General features: G+C 47.9%; 1 pseudogene; it reads right to left on the reverse strand.

Moving 5' to 3' along the window:
- The window catches only part of LOC136537830 (protein argonaute MEL1-like), a 34,206-nt pseudogene that overhangs the window by 3,680 nt on the left and 6,050 nt on the right, over positions 1–24,476 (reverse strand).

The following is a 24,476-nucleotide window of genomic DNA, read 5'->3' on the forward strand; positions in this document are numbered from 1 at the left end:
AGGTTTTTGGACCTTGACGTTGATTTTGAGTGCAACATTTTCCAAATATTGCTTGTTTGGCCTGCTAGCATGCTTTGGCAAGCAACACTGAGATACAATTCCAATGTCAGTCTCACAGACTCTTTTGATTTTACCTTGCAAAAGTAGGAGAGTCATTTATATAACAAAAATCCTAATAAATTGTAAAGGTGTGTATGAACCCAGACCTAGAGACAAGTATGCATACCATAAGAACCACTAACATCAGGCAGAATTACGATTAGAAGCTGCAGCTGATTTCCCACTCCTTGTTGGGCAAGCATTTGTGTGGCTCTCCTGTGTACATCTCTCAAAGCATTCTCTATATGGTTAGGAGCTGCAGACTTGACATCAACAAATGGACGTGGATTGACAACCTACAGGGATGATTAGAAGTTAACTTCAATATATAGTGAACTGTCTGGAATGACTTGAGAACACATACAGATAGTAAAGAACTTACCATTCCAGTTGCATTGCACATATGAATCAGATCCATACAGAACCTCTGTACCTCATCAGGTCGCATGCGTGAAAAGTTCAAACAAGTCCAGTTATCAATAGTTCCTCCGTTGATCATTTTCTGGAAAAGGGTACCAGAACAGTGGTAAAAAAAAGCTTTGTTACATCTAGAAAGACTGGCTAGAAAATTTGGTAATGATAGTTTCAGCATTAAACAAAAAGACACTACTAAAAGCTTGACAAACATTTCCCAGAAAAAAAAAGATTGACAAACAGTGCACAAAGATGCTGGACAAGTTCACAATAAATTTATTGACAACTATGGCAATGCTCAACTAACTTCAGTGATAAATTTCTAGGTAAGAACATAATCTCACCTTATTGAGAATGTTCCATTGTCCAACACTTGGCGCACAAGTTTTCTCCCTACCAGAGTAATGATATTTCAACTGAAATACAACAAAGAAACTGATTATTCCTCAAAGAATAAAACAAAGGTGATTCCTGGACACTAATCTTTGAGCAAGGAAAACAAAATTAGCAAAGTTACCAGGGGTGGAGGCAGCACACGGGCTGGAACAGTCACTAGATCACTGCTAACTTTGATGCCAAACTCTTGAGCAAACCTATCATCTGCATACTTGTTATGCAGAACCATCTATGTAGCACATAAGAAAATTTTGTCATTAGAAACGATATCCTGCAGAGATAATAATTATTGTATTAAACAGCAGAGGAATAAGGGTCCAGAAGAGCACATCACGTATGCTCTGCTCCCTGTCCTGGGGACGTTTACATGTTGCTCTAAGTATGTTGGTCGCTTGTCTGTCATTAAGCTTCTTAGAGTATCTCTGCCCTTCTAGAATCTTGCAAACCTACAACCATATTTTTTATTAAAACAATGAACTTAACATGAATAATTCAAGTACAGCTGAATGATCATGGATACAGTACCTCCATAGGCAAATATACAGGTCATGAATCACTGCCTGCCTGAAGGCAAGGCCAAGAACCATACTTCAAACTGTAGTTGTATTTGTCCCAGAAGTACTGCACAACAGTCTTTCTTGTTCCTTTATCATCAACAGGAAATCTAAAATGACAAAAAGGAGCCGTAAGTTCATGACACAGTGTTGACATAGGCCAGATCGTTCCAATTGTGATATAGTAATACTACAGCTATTTAGCAGTTAGTAAGTGATGTGCCAGTAATTCAGAATTAATATTCATTAGTGAAGAATTAATATTCATCAGTGAACACAAATCATAAACGTCAACCTCAGACTGAATATTCTTTCAACATATTTGTTACTCCTAGACCCTGTCTTATACTTTGCCTACCCACATACAAACATGCACAAAATACTCAAAACTCAAGGCATAACTTGCAAAGATTAATCTTAGCATTAATATTCCAGAACATAAATGATGTAGAGAGAAGGGAAAAGAAAGGCAGCATTTGCATATAGATACTTACATCAGCTGGCTCATAGGGATGGAAGTAACCCCTGTTATCTTGTATCTTCTGATTTGATCCTGTTGGCGAGTTGTTTCAATGCGAACTCCACCTAATGCTTTCTTTACCTGAACACAATTAATATCATATAAGATCACTCAACAAAAAGGAGCCAATAGGAGGATGTACTGTACAAGAAGCTTTCTAGATTGTCAGTGTGTAAAAACATTACCTTCACACGATCCCTGTCCGACAAAGGCCGAGATGTATCACGCATGTTCAGGTACTCCTCCACAAATTTGATAACTGACACAGGCTTAAAAAAGGATGTTGCTGATATGTATGCAAAAGGCAACATTAAAACCAATGTTAATTACCAAAACATATCAAACAAAAGGCATGGAACCAACAAAAACATAGACAGGCTATTACCTATATTCAGTGAAAGCCCCATTTGTGTTGGGCGCAGGCTCTGGTAGTAACCCCTCCAACACTCAAGCCCCTCGCCAATGTCGCCTCTGTGACCAAAAGTAGTAGAGAAAAAGGATCTGGAAACTGTGACATAACTGCAGTGACATTTAACCAAAAATTTGTCAGTACCCTGGATAAAAGATTACTAAAGCAAAATTCAAAGCAGGAAACTGTGTGTAGCTATTATACTTTCAAGATGGCGACTCCCTGAGGACAACATCAAGTACTTGTATGGTTTCTTGAGGCATATCCCTCTGTCTTCCACGCAGAAACTGCTGAAGGTGGTACAAATCTGTTCTCTCATCAATTCGAATTGTGATTTTGTACTCCCTCTCTGACCTATAAATTGAAAAGGATTAATATGTGCTGGTGAGAGATAACTTTCATGTAGTACTGAAAATTGGACCAAAATAGGATCTGGGAAGACCTTTCTTTCTCCTTCTTTTCTGGATCAACCAGCGTAACGACAAACTCCTCTGATTCAAAAGGAAGTGAACCAGCAGTATAAAGACTCTTCCTTCCATCATAGGCAGGCAGTTTGCCGCCCAGAGCTGTCTTCCCATGCAACTTGATGAGTACATTGAGAACTTCCCTGTTGGTTTGTCTTGACTTTGACTCAGGATTAATAGACACCTAAAAGACACATAAATGCCAGGCAAAATGAATTATAATCTTTTTATTGAGATCAACTAGACCATGGTGTCGGGTTCATAAACCCGGGGTCCTTCATGGATCGGCTTCCCAACAAAAGCTCGGCCTAGCAGACAACGTTGCGAACCAACGCGCAACTCTTGGGTCGGCCCAAGTACCTAAACGACATGCCAGAATGGCGATCCAATCTCCGACCGGAGGGCCTGGCCAAGGCGGATTGGCACCCGCTTCCGACTCCGGCCCGCCTCTCCGACCGGAGCGCTCGCTTCGATCTCCAGCCCACCTCCGGACGGCCTCTCCGACCGAAAGGCCTAGCCAAAACACCACTTCCGACTCCTACCCGCTTCTCTGACCGGGAAAGCGCCGAACCCCTGCTTACAGCTCCTCTCCGACTGGCGCAATCAGAGCCGACTATGACCAACCGACCGGGGACGCCCGCTCGGTAAGGACCAGGGAATGGACGGAGAAAGTAAGGTAGGGCGCACAAGTCAAAACCGCAATACCAGGGACCGTACCCTATGCACCTGCCAGACCGTACCCTGCGACCCTCCTGGCATGACAGAACCCCAACAGTATTGTAGGCGCTGATATTTTTCTACAGTGTTGTGGGCGCCATCAACTCCCATACCAGACAAATACAGTAAGGCTCCCCACATGCCTCTGGACATCAACAGTGTTGTGGGCGCCGACATTTACCGTACCAGACGAACATGGTAAAACCCCTTACATGCCTCTGGGTATCAACAGTGTGGCAGGCACCGACATCTGCCATACCAGAAAAAGACAATGCAACCTCCCATGTGCATCCGACATTAAACAGTATTATGGGCGTCTACCATCATCTTGTACCCGCCGGCGTGGGCAGCAAGACTTAGCAGTATACAGACTCTCCCCCTCTCACTTGTAAGGCCACCCCCTTCATCCATAAAAGGGGATGCGCTCTCTCCCAAAAAGAGGACTCAGTTCATTCAGATCAATCAGTTCACTTACATTAATTCATCCTCTGTAACTTTAGGCATTCTAAAGTTATACCGAGTACACGCTCGAACACTTAGCACATAGCGGGGCTCTCGTCGCTCTTGGCCCTTCAAACTAGAGTCCGACCGGGCCTCTTGTACCCCCAATCTTTCTCCATTCCGTTTGTAACCTCACAACAAACTTCGAGCACCTGGGCTCAGGAATAAAGTCACCGATCGACTCAAACTAGACGTAGTGCACGTTGCCTGAACCAGTATAAACCCTGTGTCATTGAGTGCTAGGCCACCTCCGATCACAACGTACGGTAAAACTACAAATATTTACTTATTAGTCACTTTCTGCACCGACAGTTGGCGCCGTCCATGAGGAAGACGTTGTACGTTCAACACTTTTTGGTCATCGGATGGCCCACTTTTCCGCCACCTTCACCATGGCAGGCAGAAGCGATATGACTCGCTTCGGCTCATTGGAGTTTCCTGCACTCCCACCTGTTGGGATGTGGGTTCGACCCGTCTTCGAGCCGTCTCAGGCCTTCCTTTTCGGAAGCCTGGACTTCGTCGCCGACCGGCTTGGCGTACTACACCTCCGCGAGGAGGCACTTGTTTCGGCACCCGTCGGGGGGCGCCCTCCATCGGCTCTGAGACGCACGACAACTTCAACGACAGGGCGTCTGTGCTTCATTCCGAGCAAACTCTCTACTCAAACTCTGCTGTGAGTAATGTACATACTGTTATTTACTCTCTATTTACCATCTCCCGCCGATTATCCGGAGGAACAGTATTATCCACACCACAAACACCGTACGACTGGTTCCCTTGCGGCCTCGCGTCCCCCGCGGATGCATGCGCTCGGGGGCTCTGAGGGACGCTGGCGCCGCCCCCCTCTTACATCCGAATTCGTGGGAATGGCGAGCTATGCTCCCAACACTTTCCGTGAACTCCTGGACGACGAGGTCGAAAGCAACGGCTCCAGCATCGGGGATGTGGCACCTAGCCACCATTCGTCCCGAGAGTACGCTATGGCGGACGCTCCGAGGCAACCGCCGGTGGTTGCGGAGTCTGTGCAGACTCACACGCCTCCGGACCCACGTGTGGGATCCCTCGCGCTTGCACAAGGGCGCACCGAGGAGCTACGACAACGGCGGCAGAACCAGCCATCGCCTACACCGGCGCGCTCGGTGCAGCACGTTGCGCCCCATGCGCGTGACCCAGCGAGCGGCGCTCGGGGTCACGCCCGCCAGGTCCAGCACGACATCATGAATGAGGGGAACAACCCCCCACAGTTCGCTCGGGCTAGCCAGAATATCGCCGCTGTGGCAATGCTTCTACGCGGCGTTCCTGAGCCCATCAACCCTCAAGAACGGGCGGTCTACCGGAACCTCTAGGCGCTGGTGGAAGCTGCCATCGTTCAACAGGCAGAGAGCTCCACATCGCGACTTCGACTCGTGTCCTCCCTCCCCACCAGGGGAGTGGAGACGCGCTAGATGGATCGCTCCATCCGCTCACCGCTGCAACCACCAAGCGCGGCACGGGAGGCCGCAGCTGCGCCGCGGTCTGACCCGGCGCATGCTCCACACCGACCACCAACACGTGAACGGCTCGATCCGAACCAAGATGCTCGCAGCGTCATTAGCAACCGGCATCAGGCCCGGCGTGTTGATGACGTTCATCGGGCGCCGGTGAGGACAGGCGATGCGGGCCCTGGCCAGACCATCAAGGGGAGCAATGAAACGTGCCCCAGGTATGGTCGCCGGCTAGATGACCAGAGTCCCAACCCAGAGGGCCCGGGACCACAGGCCTTTAGCCAACACATCCGGAGGGCGCCGTTCCCACGGCGCTTCCAACCACCCACCAACATCGCCAAGTACACTGGGGAGATGAACCCCGGTATATGGCTCGAAGATTCTTAGCTCACCTACCAAGCCAGAGGGGTGAATGATGACCATTTCATCATTCAGTATCTCCCCATCTGCGTAGGGGAACATGTTCGAGCATGGCTCAAATTCCTCCTGTACGACAGCATCCGTGACTGGGCAGACCTCAAGAGGATCTTTGTCAGAAACTTCCAGGGGACGTACATCTGCCCTGGGAACTCCTAGGACCTCAAGAGTTGCCAGCAGGAGCCCAGCGAGTCCCTACGGGATTACATCCGTAGGTTCTCCCAATGATGCAACTCCCTCCCTAATATCGTCGACGTAGATGTCATCAGCGCATTCCTCTCTAGGACGACCTACGAGTCCCTGATCCACAAGCTTGGCTGCCTGAAGCCCCATACCACCCGCGACCTACTCGACGTTGCCACGAACCATGCCTCTGGTGAGGAGGCGGTCAGAGCGGTCTTCAACGGAGACCGGGACAAAGGCAAGGCCAAACGCAAGGACCAAGATGAGGCCCCTCCTCACAGAGGGGCAAGAAGAACAAAAAGGATCGGCATCGATCGGAAAACACCGCGTTGGTCGCCATAGCTGATCGCACAGGCAAATAGCCCCAACAGGGCCTGCCTGACCACTTCAACAAGCTCGTGGATAGCCCGTGCACCAACCACGCCTACCCCATTAAGCACCTCTACAAGGACTGCGAGCTCCTCAAACGTTTCCTACGATAGGCCGACGGGCCAAAGGAAGGAGACGATAGCTAAGAAGGGAGGCACGGTGAGCAAGGACAGGGACAACTTCCCCAACCCTTAGGAATGCATCATGATCTTCGGTAGATCCGATGCTATCTGCTCCAAGCGCCAGCACAAGGTACGCTACAGGGAGGCATGCGCCACCGAGACGGCCATCCCTTCCTTCCTTAGCTGGTCAGAGTCTCCGATCACCTTCGATCAGAGGGACCATCCCTCCCACGTCATGAGACCAGGATGCTACCCACTCATCATCGACCCCATTGTCCGCAAGAAGCGCCTCACCAAGGTGCTAATGGACGGAGGCAGCGACCTCAACATACTCTACGTCGACACCCTCGACGCCATGCGCATCCCCTAGTCGAAACTCCACGCAACAGGCTCTCCCTTCCACGGCATGATCCCAGGAGTGCAAGCGTACCCACTCGGGCAGATCGACCTACCCGTCACATTTTGCAACCGAGCCAACTTTCGCTCAGAGGTTCTCACCTTCGAGGTGGTGGACTTCCCAGGGTTTAACATGCCATCCTAGGGTGGCCATGTTATGCCAAGTTCATGGCTATCCCCAACTACACCTACCTTAAGCTGAAGATGCCGGGACCAAATGGCGTCATCACTGTGGGCAGCGCCTTCTCGCATGCCTTCACGTGCGACCATGAGCATTTCGAGCTCGCTACTGTGGTCGTCAACTCATCCGAGCTCCTGCGGCTCAGGGAGTCCTCGACCCCGGCAGTCTCGGACTGCAATAAACCAACCTCCTTAATGGCCTTTCGCCCACTCGAGGAAACCAAGGTGGTGGGGATCGACCCCACTGACCCAAGCAAGATGGTGCGGATCGGGACCCAGCTCTCGGCAAAATAGGAATGCGAGCTCGTCGACTTCCTACGTGCCAATCGCGATGTCCCACCCGAAACGATTGAAGCCCGACAGATCGCTCGATGTGCCAAGACCTTCATCGTGGTCGATGATGAACTATACAAACAGAGCCCATCGGGAGTGCTCATGGAGTGCATCCCTACCAACCAGGGAAAGCAGCTCCTTCTCGTGGTCCATGCCGAGATCTGTGGACATCACGTGGCCCCAAGGTCGCTGGTCAGAAAAGCCTTTCGTCAAGGTTTTTACTAACTCACCGCATTACGAGATGCAGAGGAGGTCGTCTGTAGGTGTGAGGGATGTCAATTCTACGCTCGGCAAACCCATTTGTCAGCACATGAGCTTCAAACCATCCCCATCACCTGGCCATTTGTGGTCTGAAGCCTCGACATGGTAGGACCCCTCAAAAGGGGCCTAGGCGGCTTCACTCACCTGCTCGTGGCAGTCGACAAGTTCACCAAGTGGATAGAGGCAAAGCCCATCACCAACATCCGCTCGAAAGAGGCAGTCAAATTCTTCCTTGACATCGTCTACCGGTTCGGCGTTCCTAACTATATCATCACTAACCACGGAACTAACTTCATCGGGAAAAGTTTCTAGACTTCAGTGATGGGTACGGCATCAGGATCGACTGGGCCTCGGTCGAACATCCACGAACTAACGGTCAGGTCGAGCGTGCCAACGGCATGGTCCTCCAAGGACTTAAGCCACGCATCTTTCGACCAACTCAACAAGTACGTTGGACGATGGGTTGCAGAGGTCCCAGCGATCCTCTAGAGCCTAAGAACGACCCTGAACCAATCCATAGGATTCACACCCTTCTTCCTAGCCTATGGAGCTGAAGCAGTATTGCCATCCGACCTCGACCACTGACGCCCCAAGAGTGAAGGCTTTCGACTGCGACCGAGCCGTGGAGGCTTAGCAAGACACTATTCGACTTGCTCAAGGAAGCCCGCAAGATGATCATCATATGCTCTGCTCGCTACCAGCAAACTCTCTACAGGTACCATGAAAGAAAGATCAAGGGAAGGATCCTCGAAGTCGGTGATCTCATACTCCAGAGGGACCCAATCAATGAAGGAGAAGCACAAACTCTCTCCACCATGGGAAGGCCCCTGTACGGTGGTAGAAGTGATCCGATCAGGTGCCTACCGACTGAAGGACGACAACGGCAACATTCTCACCAACATTTAGAACATTGAACAGCTACGTTGTTTTTCCCTAAATTCGGTCTTACCTCTTTTATTCAACACTTGCTCCTGTAAAAGCACCCCGGCCCGAACACTTTTAGCCCGGGTCGCTCGGGGGCTCTATGAGGGTACAATACTAAATACTACCTCTCTTTTTTATTATCACATGGTAAAAACTTTGTCCCTGAACGAAAGTGCATTCCATTCCTTTGATTACCCTATGTAACTTTGTTCTTACTCCCAACCGAACGCACCCCGCTATGGCCTACGGTTACGAGCAGTCGAGCCCCGCGGGCCATGCCCAGGTTCTTAAATGTTGTAGCCTACGGAACGAATGGGTAGGTGCAAAAAAGAAAGGATAAAAACAAAGCTATGCTAGGATAAAAACAAGAAATAGATAGTAATTCTATCACAAAACATAACTGATGTATTCATTGATACAAAAACTGTTCACATGGGGGCTCTTCCATTACATTTGCTGACTACTTCTACTCCAAATACTACTGTGGCCACTCGGCAACATCAGCTAATACCGCTGGACATAACCACCGCCGCAAGGGCCCTGGCCGGTTTCGCTCCCTTGACTTCAACAAGCGCAACGGGTACCTCAAGGGCCCCACCCAGTTCCACTCCCTCGACTTCGACAAGCGCACCGGGTACCTCAAGGGCATCGCACCCATAGATGCTTAGCAGAAGAGCATGGAGCTCCTGACCTTCTCATGCAGTCGAGGCAGCTTTTGGGCAGGGATGCTGCCCGCCAATGTATGGCCACCGTGGTTGGAAGATATCTCATCAAACTTTATGAACTGGCCAACCTGAACAGCTGCAAGGGCGAAACCTCCCACCGGCGCAGTCCCAAGCGTCTTCCTCTCCGACAAGGCTCTCTCGGAGAAGACTCACTAGAAGGAGTCCACATATGGCTCTATCCCGACAAAAGCCTCATAGACGGTGATGAAGCCGATGACATACGGCACCCTCTAGTACGCCACCTCCTTCGGCAGAACCAACCCCTTCTCGGCGAAGGCAGCCATCACTATCTCATCTATGTTGGGGGACCTCCAACTCAACGTCGTACTCCAAAATCATGAATGGGTCTATGAGTTCTCCTTTTCCTTCTTTCTTCCCCTATTTAAAGAAGAGGCGAAGCAGTTGAGGAAAGACGAAAGGATTGGGGCGAGAAACCCTCTCCCTTCCCCCATTCAATGTGGATGGGAAACGACGGGACGTGCCCTGACTGATGGGATGCACCCTACCCGATGGAACGATGCCTAGTGAAATGGAACATGGCCTGGGTATGGCCCACCACTACCGCACGTCGAGCGTGAGAACCAAAGCGCCACCACGCGTAGGCGGCTCTCCGCCTCCCCAGGCGAGACTTGAAAAAACCCAAACAACGGGCTTCCTAAGTCGATCGAATGACTTAGGAAAATGCCGAGAGACAGGTAAGGAGCAAAGGGACACCCCATGTAGGCCATACCGACTCTGTCACGAACGACGAGCATAGGTCCTGGTCGGGCATTTCTGATTGGAGCTCTTCAAACTCCGTCACTCGAGTCATCAAGGTAACATTACCGACCCCCACTCTTTCTTTATATAATCATCCATACACTCATTCATTCCATGCACCCGTGCCTTCTGGATGATTCAGGCTCGAATCGCCCAGGGTTCGGGGGCTAAAGCATTACGTATGTAGTCAAATGCACCACAACGCTTCGTGTTGCGTCATGAAGCGGCAGTTGCCTCATTCAACATGAGCAACGATCGACTAGGGTCCAAAGGCCGACCCACAAAGGGCTCGAGGCCGCCTCGCGTCAAATAGAGTCAAGGGAGAAAAATACAGATGAGCCCCGTGCGGCCCTCTCCCAGTCTGCCCCGAAGCAGATAGGGTCATCTCAACCTTCTTGTTCAATTCTAAACCTCTGCCAAACCCATAGAATCTCCATCGAGGGGAGGCCAGTGGGCCACCCGGGTTGGTCTCCGAAACGACCTAGACATCTACCGGGTTGCAGGTAAAGGAGCAATGGAATGTCACAAGAGGGCTATGCCAACCCTGTCACAAACAATGGACCCGGATTTCACTCGATCATACCCGTTAGTGAGCTCACCAAGCGCGTCACTCAAGCCCGAGCGATCGAGGCAAGCGACAAAACTTAGCCCCTCCGGTTGTGAAAAACCAAGGATGGGGTAACGCACAAAACTCAAACTGACCCCTACCAAGCCCAACGGGGCTCAAGACACCCAAAAATGTCTGGGTCTATGACCCCAAACTCGCCCATCCCTCGGCTATGCCTCAGCTACGCCCGATGCCTAGATCTGCACACCGACACATGGGTTTGCGACCCTAAACTCTCTCCATCCCTAAAACTAACTGCCTCGGCTGCACGGGCTGCACCGACGCCAGGATCCGTGAGTCCATCTTGCCTGATCCCAAAACTAACTGCCTTCGCTGCGCGGGCTACACCGATGCCAAGATCCGTAGCTCCGTCTCACCCGATCTCAAAACTAACTGCCTCGGCTACGCGGGCTGCACCAACGCCAGGATCCACGAGCTCTGTCTCACCTGATCACAAAACTAACTGTCTCGGCTGCGTAGGCTGCGTCGACGCCAGGATCCACGAGTCCATCTCGCCCGATCCCAAAACTAACTGCCTTGGCTGCACGGGCTGCACCGACGCCAGGATCCACAAGTCCATCTTGCCCAATCCCTAAAACTAACCACCTCAGCTACACACGCGCCTGTTGACAACCCCCCAGGCGATTCTGCCTAAATCACTCGGGGGCTTGGGGGCTACACCTGTGGGTGCGCTCGTGCACACCCGCTGACGAAACAAAACTTCCCCCGCTGGCAACACGAAAACCCCCCAAATTATTCAGCCTGAATCGCCCGGGGGCTCAGGGGCTACACCCACGGGTGCGCTCGTGCGCACCCGCCGTCAAGACAAAAATCCCCTAGACAACTCTACCTGAATCACCCGGGGGCTCAGGGGCTCCTGACAGGTTCATAAACCTAGGGTCCCTCATGGACCGGCTTCCCAGCAAAGGCTCAACCCAGCAGACAACATTGCGAACCAACGCGCAACTCTTGGGCCGGCCCAAGTACCTAAACGACATGCCGGAAGGGTGATCTAATCTTCGACCGGAGGGTCTGGCCGAGGGGAAACGACGCCCGCTTCCGACTCGGACCCACCTCTTCGATCAGAGCACTCGCTTCGGTCTCTAGCCCACCTCTGGATGCCCTCTCCGACCAAAAGGCCTGGCCAAAATACCACTTCTGACTCCTACCCGCTTCTCCAACCGGAAAAGCGCTGAACCCCTGCTTACAGCTCCTCTCCGACTGGCGCAATCAGAGTCGACTAGGACCAATCGACCGGGGACACCCGCTCGGTAAGGACCAGGGAACGAACGGAGAAAGTAAGGCAGGGCGCACAAGTCAAAACCGCAATACCAGGGGCCGTACCCTGTGCACCTACTAGACCATACCCTACGACCCTCCTGGCACGACAGAACCCCAACAGTGTTGTAGGCGCTGAGATTTTCCCTATAGTATTGTGGGCTCCCCACATGCCTCTAGACATCAACAGTGTTGTGGGTGCCGGCATTTACCGTACCAGACGAATATGGTAAAACCCCTTACATGCCTCTAGATATCAATAGTGTGGCAGGCACCGACATCTGCCATACCAGAAGGAAACAACACAACCTCCCATGTGCATCCGACATTGAACAATATTGTGGGCGCCTACCATCATCTTCTACCCGCCGACGTGGGCAGCAAGACTTAGCAGCATACGAACTCTCTCTGTCTCACTTGTAAGGCCACCCCCTTCAACTATAAAAGGGGATGCGCTCTCTCCCAAAAAGAAGACTCAGTTCATTCAGATCAATCAGTTCACTTACATTAATCCACCCTCTGTAACTTTAGACATTCTAAAGTTATACCGAGTACACGCTTGAACACTTAGCACATAGCGGGGCTCCCGTCGCTCTCAGCCCTTTAGACCAGAGTCTAACCAGGCCTCTTGTACCCTCCATCTTTCTCCCTTCCATTTGTAACCCCACAGCAAACTTCGAGCACCTGGGCTCAGGAATAAAGTCACCGATCGACTCAAACAGGATGTAGGGCATGTTGCCTGAACTAGTATAAACCCTATGTCATTGAGTGTTAGGCCACCTCCGATCACAACGTACGGCAAAACTATAAATATTTACTTGTTGGTCACTTTCTGCACCGACACATGGTTTCACACATCACAACATACAAATAAACACTAAAAAGTTAGTATCCTTAGTGGAAGAATAATGAAAATCTCATGCTAGATGCAGTAAACAAGGCAGCATAACCAGTTACTTATCCTAGGGTTAAGAAAATGTAAAGCAACTTACAATGAAGTATGAAAGAAATTAGCAAGTTGTGGGTGGATTGACAAGCCAATTAAGCTACTATGGGGTTGAAGAGGATCTGCATTTTGGGGGTGGTGGCCATGGTGTTGGTTGCTTCATGCGGTGGAGCCTGGTACGCCAATTTGGTTGCGACGCTGCCATGGGGATCCAGTGGCGTGGGCTGTTTGGCTAGAAAAGGACCCAATCTGGCAGTCGCAACGAGCTAATTGACTAGGGTTCTTCTATATTGCTAAGCTATGGCAGGGGAGAGGCACGGCTTCCCAATGACACAATGACACGCGCATGCGGGCCGCCCACCGCTGAGTTAATCTGAGCTCGGTGGCAGCGGTGGAGAGAGAGCGCGCACGGGTGTTGGGGATTGGGGGGCGAAGTGGGACCATGGAGGAGGAAGAAGTGTGTAAGGGGGTGTTTAGATGAGGTGACTAAAGTATAACCGGTGTTACATCGGATGTCATGGTTGTGGGGTATTCGCATACTAATAAAAAAACAAATTATAAATTTTGTTAGTACTCCACGAGACGAATTAATTAAGCATATTTAATTCATCATTAGCATATGTTTACTGTAGCACCACATTATCAAATCATAGACTAATTAGTCTTAAAAAATTCATCTTGTAAATTAGTCGCAATCTGTGCATTTAGTTTCATAATTAGTCTATATTTAATACTCCATACATATGTCAAACATCCGATGTGATAGAAGCTAAACTTTAGCAGCAGTAACCAAACATGAAGTAACTTTACTGTTTGTTACCCTGTACAAAAAATGCAATCTGGCAAGGTGTGCCATCTAGGTCTCTCTACTTGCAAAATACCAATTCTGGGTCATGAACTTGGCTTCGGGTGCCATCTAGATCCAAACAAGCTCGAATGAAGATAAACTTTATATCAAAATTTTAGCCCTCGATAGGATCCACAACTTTGTAGTTGAAAAGTTTTTAAATTAAAACTGTTTAGGGTCCTGTCGATGTTTGACCATCGATAGCCTACCACGGGGGTACCCGGGGCAGTATGTTCGGGCTTCAGCATATGCAGAACTCAACGGTAAACGCAAGAGACAGTTGATTTATCCTGGTTCAGACCCTCGATCGTGATCGAGTAATAGCCCTACGTCTAGTCAGTGTTAGCCTTTGTGTTGGATTGATTGTTAGTGTTGTGTTGTAAAAGTCGTCTCTCCCTAGGAACCCTGCCCTCCTTTATATAGTCAGGAGGTCAGAATCCTAGTCGGTTTACAATGAGACTTCATAGTAGGATTATAGAATAATACTTCTACTAAGATTATAGGGAAAGAATCCTAGTTGGACTAGATCTTCTCCCGTCCTTGCGGGGTATCCCGTGGGTCCCGCACCGACAAGCCCTCGAGCACTTCATGGTTGAGTTCTAGAAGCCTTGTCTTGTTCCTTCAAGTCTTGTCGAGCAGGAACAAGCGTCATCCGAGTGCTTTCTTGAGCGAAACCATGTAGCGCTTCATGAGATCTTCGTGTGGTGTGTACCTTTTTGAAGAAAAAAGTACTTTCATTTGGGTGTAGCCCCCGAGCCTCTTGCTGTTTGGCACAAGGAGCTTGAGGGTCTTCTCTTGAAATCACCCTGAATCTTCATCGAAGGCACCCTGAATCTTTGTCGAAGGGCTCCTGAGCATATACCCGGGTTCTTTGTCAAAAAGAGCTCGGATATAGCTATGTTCGTGTTCTTTTTGTCGTGTGGCCTTGAAGTAGTCTGTCTTGATGAAGTCTTCTGAGTGATGTGCGTTTTTTTGAAGAAAAAAGTGCACTCACTGAGTGTAGCCCCCGAGCCTCTTGCTATTTGGAACAAAAAGTTAGAGGGTCTTGAATCTTATGTTGTTTGAAAAATTGCTGTCTTGAGGAAGTCTTCTGAGTGTTGTGCGCTTTTTTTAAGGAAAAAGTGCACTCTCTAAGTGTAGCCCCCAAGCCTCTTGCTGGGTTATTTTATTAAAAAAGAACTTAGATACAAGTTTTTGGCATGTTCTCTGGTAGTCTGCTATTGTCAGATGTAGTTGTATGGTGGTGGTTGATAGTAAACGTTGTTTGTTCACGAGTTGTACAGTATTGGTATATTCTTCCGAATATGCTCGTTCTTGAGTACTGCTGCTTTACGCCTGACTCTTCTTTCATTGAATTCTGTCTTTTCACTGTGTCATTTGTTAGGTTTGTTCTGCTAGTGCTCCTGGTCCATGTGCACAGCTTCTTTGGCCTATAAATATCCTCCTGTGCTATTTTGATTCACCGAGCATTTTTGTTGCGTGGTCTGAAGTCTCCGTAGTCATGAATATGGTAGTTTGTGAAGTAGAGCAGCCCTCGGGCATATTTTACAGTTCTTGTGTATCTTGCCGTAGTTGGAGGGAGTCTTATGATAGGGATTAGAGGTAGGCTAATCCTGCAGCAGCATTGTACTTGGAAGTACATGATAGTAGTTGGAGGGAGTCTTGTGATGTGGGATGCGATCCTTCATCTGACAGTTCTAGGTTGATCCTCGTTGCCTACCCTAAGACTGTCCGATGCAGATCAACACCATATCCAGCATCACATCGGACTTGGGTAGACGGATGCCTACCGGCCTTCTCTGCTCCATGTTGTCCCGCCGTGCTGCTGATTTTTGCCTTGGATGCACTGTGTCCGTCCTTTGAAGAAAACAGTGTAGCCGAGTGCGGTTTGTTCTACCGAGTAGCAATTTAGAATACGTAGTCGTTCTAGAGCCTAGCTGTGTCCGGGTTCCTCTTTGCTACTTTACTTGTCATAGTACCGAGTTCATTGGGTCTTGTAAGATGTGTAATCTTCTATTTTTTTGAAACCATTTATAATGTAAAGAATCTTGTCTTCTGAGTTGTCATTCTTTATTCTCCTGATGTCCCGGTTGTTGATGAGATTTCTGAGTTCTTTCTGTAAGCACCGGGTTGTTGCGCTCCTTGTGAGGTAACCCTTCTTTGCTTTATTGTTGATGAGTTCTTTTTGTAGTAACATGATAACTCCGCCATGGTGCTAGATGGATAAGTCTGAAATCTGCTCGTTGAACTGTACCGTTGTGTGGATTTGAGCCGTCCATCATTTTAGCCGCGTCGGTAAATGGACCGTTGCGTCCTCATGCCGTGTTAAAACGGGCCTAGTGCGCCGCATTTTTACTTGTGTAAAATCTATTTAAAGGCCTTTCTCCTCATTTTCTTTGGTACCTTACCTTTGCCTTGAAACCCTAGCCCTCGAAACTCTGCCATCGCCATTGCCGCCGTCATCTGAGCACCGCCGTCTGAGGCTTCTCTATTCTTAGTGCCCCATTGCCTTTGCTAGTATATGGGTAGGAAGAAGTCGGCGAGTAAGTCCCAGGCGACCTTTGTCGACGAGGAAGCATTGCTATCCATTATTGAAAATCAAGAATTCATGGCGATGAGGGCTGCTCAGAAGATCTGGCCGGCTCCAACAACAACTAAAGATTAGCTTTGCGAGCTTGTTAGCGATGGTCTGCTCTAGAGCAAGGAGTTTGCTGATTGGAGAGCTCCAGGTGAGCATCGGGTCCCTGCCCTAAGTCATGGTGAGATCATTCTTTTTGTCTCCTTTATCCGTGCCGGTCTCTGCCTTCCTGCTTCTGCCTTTCTTCACCGATTTCTCAACTATTTTGGGATTAGTCTGAACCATCTTGCTCCCAATGCTGTCCTTCATCTTTCTATTTTTGTTCATCTTTGTGAAACCTTCCTTGGAATTCCTCCTTCTCTTTCTCTCTTTTGCTACTTCTTTCGCCTGAAGCCACAACCCCGCCGCGATGACACTAATGTTCTTGGTGGCTGTGGGATTTAGTTTCGCCAGGGTCTTAAGAGCAAATTCTTTGACTATGACCTGGTTGATTCTGTGAGGGATTGGCGTGCTGACTGGTTTTATGCTGTCAGCTTGATTCCTCCTCTTTCCATTCACTCCGTATCTGGTCCCTTGGTTAATGACCGATGGGAAAAGAACCCTATGACAATTGCTGAGCTCCAGACGATCAAGCCTTTTCTCAAGAGGATTTGCACTCTGAAACAGCAAGGCTTGACCGACTTTGGGATTATTTCAAGTTTTCTTCGCCGCCGAGTTCAACCTTTGAAGGAGCGCGAACATTGCGGTTTCGAGTACTCTGGGGCGGAGGACCCTTCTCATATGGTCCCTGCCCTTGAGTTGACTGATGAGGAGGTGCTCGAGCATCTTTAGAAGATGCTGAAAGGAGTAAGCATCATCTCGCTTGCTGTCCTTGAGTACAGTGCTAACAACCCACCCTCTACTATGAGTTGTTCTTTTCTTATGTAGGTACTTTTGAATGTCTTTTGTCGTATTTACTTTTTGCTTAATCTTTCTTGTCTTGTTTTATTCTTTTATAGGAATTGGGGCGTAATTTCGCTGATCCAATTCCCCTTGATGGTCCTGCAAATGTGGAGGTTGGGGTAGTCTTGCTAGGGCGTCCTTGACCAGTAAGTTTCAAACTACCATGATGCTTCCTGGTGTTTCTTCTGCATTTTCTGACGTATATGAAGAGTATGTTCCTCGTACAGTTCCTTGAGCTCCTCGTACTTTTGGAAAGAGGGGGCGAGCGGATAGTTCTTCTTCTACTCCATCTGCTGCCAAGAAGTCTCGCCAGTCGAGTACTCGTCCAGGTACTCCAGTTGTAGCTAGCATGCTCTTAGGTGAGCATATTAATTTGCTCTGTCCTTTTGTTGTTTGTTTTTATCTTTGACCAAGTACTTTTGTCCTTTTTTCAGCTGGAGCTATGGTGGCCTTTGTCGAGAGTGTGGAAGAAGAGGATGATGATGCTACCCTCATTACTCGTCGATGCGTTCTTTTCTTGTTTTCCTATTGTTGAACTCCTCTTTTTGTTTTGATTTTGGTCTTGTTCTCTTGTAGCAAGCGGTCATCAGGTTCGAGTTCTTCTAGGGCTCTAGTACCGGCCGCACCGCTCCTGTCGTAGGGTGGCGGTGATGTTTTTGCCGCTGTGGTTCCCCCTACGAGGTCTTCTTTTGGCTTTATAAAGAAGAAGATAGCTGAGTGAGTGCATTATGGTTTTATTTCTTTGCTTCTGTTCCCCTTTTTTCTTGTTCTTATTGGCGAGTTTCCTTGTCAACTTTTAGGCCTTCCTCTTCCCTAAACCTCCAGTCAACTTCTTGTTAGACCTCTGGTGCGCCCTTGTGTACTGAGTCTCAGGACTCGGAATGCATGGTCGTCGAGGTGGCTATGAGGGGGATAGAGTACGCAGCTACTGATTTGCTGACTTTTGAGGTGATCGTGGCCATGGCGGCGGGTTCATCTGAGGGATTGGCCGTGGCTTCCCAGGAGATTGCCCTGGTCGTGCCTTCTTTGCCTCGGCTGGCTTCTTCCTCTCCTCTTCTTGCTTCTAGTGGTCCGCTTTTGGCTGATGACGTGGTGCAGCAATTTGATGCCACTCATCGATTGTCGGAGCTAACCGCTGCCTGGGGAAGCTTGTCGACCCTTGCGACTTATTTTGGGGGAAAAGCTCCAGGTAACTTTTTCTATAGTTATTTCTTTGGATGTTCGTTTTTCTTCTGTCCTTATGTCTTGTTTTTCTCTCTCTTTTTGATGATCATACCGGCTTCTTTTTCTCATCTGAGAACGAGAAAAAGTTATCTTCTAAGGTGAGTACCCTGAAGGCTAAGCTTGACCTCTGTCGGGTCGAGTTGGAGACCGAGCATCAGACGCATCAGAAGGAGGAGAAGGCTCTCCGTGCCCGGGTGGCTGAGGTAGAAAAGCAGAGGGATGCAGCTGCCCAGGAGGCCTTGAAAAATGTGGAGGCCATGAAGAAAGAGTGTCATGGTATCGTGAGTTTTTTTCGCTTCCCTTTGTATTCAAATTTGCCTTTCTGCTGACTTGTCTTTTGTTGATTGGTCTAGCTCTCCGAGTTGAAAAGTAGAAGCTCTCGGAGGATATCGAGGAGATGAAGACACTCGTTCGTACTAGCCATAATAAGGCTGAGGAGGTAATTACTCAAGCTGAAGAAGAACTCACACTTGCTAAGTTGATTAGGTGTGGAGCTGACAGAGATCTTGTGCAGGCCCAAAAAATTGTTGAGGACTTGACTGGCAAGTTGGCAATGGCTACTAAGAACTGGAAAGCTTTGTGGAAGTCTTTTTGGTCAGTAGTCGACCTTCTCCGGACTCTAGTAGATGATGGTCATTCTTGGGCTTAGTTCATTCCCCAAGTGCTGACCCGTTTCTAGGAGTTCGTGAAGTGGTGTGCCCATCTTTGTACTAGGAATGTTCTTGCCTAGGTCCGGGTTCTTTCTCCGGACTTTCCTTTGTCCAAGGTTGCGGATGAAGTCGAGAGTCAAGAGTATCTGGATGCTGTTGAGAAGTTGGAGCCTGAGGTCGATGATTTAGCCAGGAAGATTGTTAGATAATCTTTTTAGCTCTTTTGCTCTCGGCCGGTATGCTCAGGCGTCTTTTCAGCCATTTTGCTTTTTGGTTCGGGTGTTAGATTGTTAGCTACCCTCATCGGCGGGCTCAAGCATCTTTTCAGCTCTTTTGCTCTCGGACGGTATGCTCAGGCATGTTTTCAGCCATTTTGCTTTTTGGTTCGGCTGTTAGCTTGTTAGCTACCCTTATCGGCGGGCTCAAGCATCTTTTCAGCTCTTTTGCTCTTAGTCGGTATGCTCAGGCGTGTTTTTAGCCATTTTGCTTTTTGGTTTGGCTCATTGAAAACAACTTGGGGAAAGCCATAATAAGACATATGTTGTCTAGAAAGAACCATCTTTATTGATCATGAACATTGATAAGTCATAATAGTACATATGTTGTCGATGAGCATCATTTTTATTGATCATGAACATTGATCTCTTGTAGCTTGTATATATATTTTTCCTTGAGTTGTTTTCATGCGTAGAATCTTCTTAGCTGACTGATGTGCCATGTATTGTTGACTTCTTTTCTGTCTTCGGTTGTCAACTTGTATGTGCCTGGTCTGGTGACTTTTGTTACGATAAAAGGACCTTCCCATGGACTAAGTAATTTATGGCATCCGTTAGTTTTTTGTATTCTTCTTAGTACTAGGTCTCTGACTTGTAATGATCGAGACTGGGTATTCTTGTTGTAGTGGCGTCTTAATCCTTGGAGGTATCTTGCTGATTGAAGGGTAGCGTTTACTCTGACTTCTTCTGTACTATCGAGTTCTAACCTTCGGGTGTGTTCTGCTCCTCCTTCGTCATATTGTTCTATCCTTGGTGACGTCCAGATCAAGTCGGTAGGTAGTACGGCTTCTGATCCATAAACCAGGAAGAAAGGTGAGTATCTGGTGGCTCTGCTTATTTGAGTCTGTAGCCCCCATACGACCTTGGGTAATTCTTCAATCCATTTTGATCCATAGTCCACTAGTTCTTCATACAATCTTGGTTTTAATCCGGCTAGTATGAGTCCATTAGCCATTTCTATCTGTCCGTTGGCCTCTGGATGTGCGATTGATGCGTAATCTATTCTGAAGCCGCAGTCCTGTGCCTAACTTTGGAATTCAGTGGCTGTGAAGGGAGAACCCAAGTCTGTGATGATTCGATTAGGCATGCTGAAGCGGTGCATAATGTCTTGGATGAACTCGACTGCTTTGGCTGCGCTGTATTTTACGAGTGGTTTGTATTCAACCCACTTGGTGAACTTGTCAATTGCTACGAAGATGTACTCAAAACCGCCTTTTGCTTTCTTGAGAGGTCCTACTTGATTCAGCCCCTAGCAGGAGAAAGGCCAAGCGGGTGGGATGCAGATGAGATTGTGAGCTGGCACATGAGCTTGTCTTGTGAACATTTGACAACCTTTGCATATTCTAATAAGTTCTTTTGCGTCTTTCAAAGCGGTTGGCCAGTAGAAACCATTGTGGAATGCTTTGCTAACTAGTGTTCTTGAAGCGGTGTGATTTCCACAGCAACCTGAGTATATTTCGTCTAGGATCTCTTTGCCTTCTTCAAATGAGACACATTTTAGGAGTACTACTGATGATGTAGCTCTTCTGTAGAGTTTGTTTCCCACTAGGACGTAGTTCTTGCTTCTGTGAACAACTCGGGTAGCTTCCTCTTTTTCTACTGGCAATTTTTTCTCTTTGATGTAATCAATAAAAACCTGGGTCCATGAAGTGGTGATTACCAAAATCTGGGTGTCTTTAGCTAAGATTTTAGGGGTTATCTCACCGGGTTGTTTGATATAGGGAGCTGATAACTCCTCTATGAATACATCGGGTGGGACCTTCGCCCTGTCTGATCCAAGCTTGGCGAGGACGTTTGCCGCAATATTAGAATTGCGTAGGACGTGTAGAATTTCTAATCCTTGAAAATGTTTTTCGAGCTTTCGTATTTTAGCACAGTAAGCGCCCATGTTTTCTTTGGTGCAATCCCAATCTTTGTTGACTTGATTGATGATTACTGCTGAATCACCATATACGAGTAAACACTTGATTCCGAGGGTAATTGCCACTCGTAGCCCATGGATGAGGGCTTCGTATTCTGCTTCATTATTTGTAGCTTGCCATAGTATCTGAAGGACATACTTGAGTTGTTTTCCATCTAGAGAAATGAGGAGAACGCCTGCACCGGCTTCGCCTAGCTTGAGTGATCCATCAAAGTACATCTTTCAATGATCAAGGATGGTATTTGACATAGGTTGTTGAATTTCTGTCCACTCGGCAACAAAATCGGCCAGGGCTTGAGATTTAATTGCCTTCCGTGGGGTGAGATTGATATTGAGAGCACCAAGTTCAACTGCCAATTTAGATATGCACCCTGTTGCATCTCTGTTGTGTAGGATATCTCCGAGTGGGAAATCTGTCACCATGGTAATCTTGTGGCTTTCAAAATAGTGGCGAAGCTTGCGTAAAGTGATCAGGAGGGCATAGAGTAGTTTTTGCACATGCGGGTACCGGATTTTTGATTCTGACAGTACTTCGCTGATGTAGTATATGGGACATTGTACTTTATATACACGCCCTTCTTCTTCTCTTTCTACGACAATCGCTGTGCTGATCACAGTAGAAGTTGCCACGATGTACAGCATCATGTCTTCGTATTTCTTTGGAGGTGTGAGAACAGTTGAGGAGGTGAGGTATGCCTTGAGCTTCTTGAAAGCTTCGTTGGCTTCTTCCGTCCACTCGAACTTGTCTGTCTTCTTTAGCAATTTAAAGAAAGGAAACCCTTTTTCGCCCAGTCTTGATATGAAATGATTGAGGGCTGCCATGTAGCCTATTAGTTTCTACACATCTTTGATACTTCGAGGAGGGACCATCTCTGTTATGGCTCGAATCTGCTTGGCGCTTGCTTCGATTCCACGATGACTGACCAAGAATCCGAGTAGTTGTCCTGAAGGAACTCTGAATACACACTTGTTTGGGTTCAATTTCCACCTCTATCTTTTCAGGTTTTTGAAGGTTTGCTTTAAGTCTTCAATTAGTGTATCCGGATTCTTTGTCTTTACTACTACGTCATCCACGTATGCTTCTATGTTTTCACCGATCTGATCACCGAGGCACGTTTGGATAGCTCTTTGGTAAGTGGCACCAGCATTCTTGAGTCCAAATGACATGGTTTTGTAGCAGTAAGCACCGAATGAAGTGATGAAAGATGTCTTGCTCTGGTCTTGTTCCTTTAATGCAATCTGGTGATATCCTGAATATCAATCAAGGAAGGATAATAGGGCAGATCCTGCTATTGAATCAACTATCTGATCAATGCGTGGTAGCCCGAACAGATCTTTTGGGCAGTGTTTGTTGAGATCTATGTAGTCGACACACATGCGCCACTCGTCCGTATTCTTTTTCTGTACCAGAACTGGGTTTGCTAGCCAATCTGGATGGAGGATTTCTTTGATGAATCCGGCTGCCATTAGTTTTGTGATTTTTTTAATTGCTACCTTCTTGTTGGGTGAGAATCATCGTAGTCGTTGCTTCACTAGCTTGGTGCCTTCATTGATATCAATTCTATGCTCATCCAACTCTCTTGGGACACAGGAATGTCGGCCGACTTCTAAGCGAAGATATCTTTGTTTTCCCGAAGAAAGTTGGTGAGCGCGAGTTTCTATTTTGCCGAGAGATGGGCGCTGATGGTTGCCGTTTTGGAGGGATCACCGGTGCCCAGGTCGATTTGCTTGACGTTGGCTTCTTTTGGTGGTGCTAGGATTCTGGGTTTTTGGCCGGTATCACTAGCTCTTCTAGGCTCATTTCTGCTGCAACAGTGGCTATTTCTTTTCTTCCATCGGCGGCTTGTGCCTTTGCTGCAATTTGGATCACCTGAACATCGCAGTCAAAAGTGCGCTTCAAATCACTCTAGAGAGAAAGGACACTGTTAGGCCCTAGCATCTTAAGCAATAGGTATGGATAATACGGTATTGCCATGAATTTTGCTAGTGCGGGCGCCCGAGGATTACGTGATATGATGAATCGAAGTCCACAACTTCAAACTTGATGGACTCTGTATGGCAGTTTGAGGGAGTCCCAAAAGTAATTGGTAGAGTGATTTGTCCAAGTGGCATTACTGCCTTGCCGGGTACTATGCCATAAAAGGCATGCTTGTTGGTGTAATCATCCCGATGAGTTGTAGTCCCATCTTCCTTAGAGTTTCTGAAAAATGATGTTGAGTCCGGCTCCCCCATCGATTAGTACTTTCGTAACAGTCATACCGGCAATAGTTGGATCTAGAACCAGTAGGTAATGGCCTGTGTTTCCTATGCTAGTCCATTAGTCTTCTCTTGAAAATTGGATTGGATACTGTGACCAATTGAGATATCTTGGAGTAGCCGGTTCTGCTGCCATGATGGTTTGTAATGCTAGCTTTTCTTGATGTTTACTTCTGGAATCTGGAACCCCGGCAAAGATTACTGCTACTGTCCCCCTGAAATTTTGGAATCCCTTGTCTTCGTGGTTGTCTTCTTCTTTTTTCTGATTGCCTTCTTTGGTATTCTCCTTACTATCTTTCCTTGTGTATCGATCTTTGAATGTGTAGCAATCTCCGATGGTGTGATTTCCTTTGGGGTGCAAGATGCAACGCATGTTTTCAATGTCATCATACCTTCTGGGCTTGGAAAACTTCCTTGAGTTGTCAGTCACTGCTACGGTGTTGTCTGGTCCATGTTTTCTTTCCTGATGTCTGTTGTTTCAAAGATTTTGCCTATCCGGGTTGTCTCGATTGTTTCTATCCAGGAATCTTTCTCATGTGTTTTCCTCTGCGGTAATCATATTTTCCACCGTTCATCTGAATTCTTCATTGTTTCTTGGGTTTTCTTTGCATTAGTCTTGAAATTACCACCTAGCCATGATTCCATTAGAGAAAGCTTCGATTACTTCTCGTTGGGTGATGTCATGTACTTGAGCTCATAGTTTGTCAAATCATCGATAGTAATTT

The sequence above is a fragment of the Miscanthus floridulus genome, chromosome 2, assembly GCF_019320115.1.
Source record: "Miscanthus floridulus cultivar M001 chromosome 2, ASM1932011v1, whole genome shotgun sequence".
Lineage (NCBI taxonomy): Eukaryota > Viridiplantae > Streptophyta > Magnoliopsida > Poales > Poaceae > Miscanthus > Miscanthus floridulus.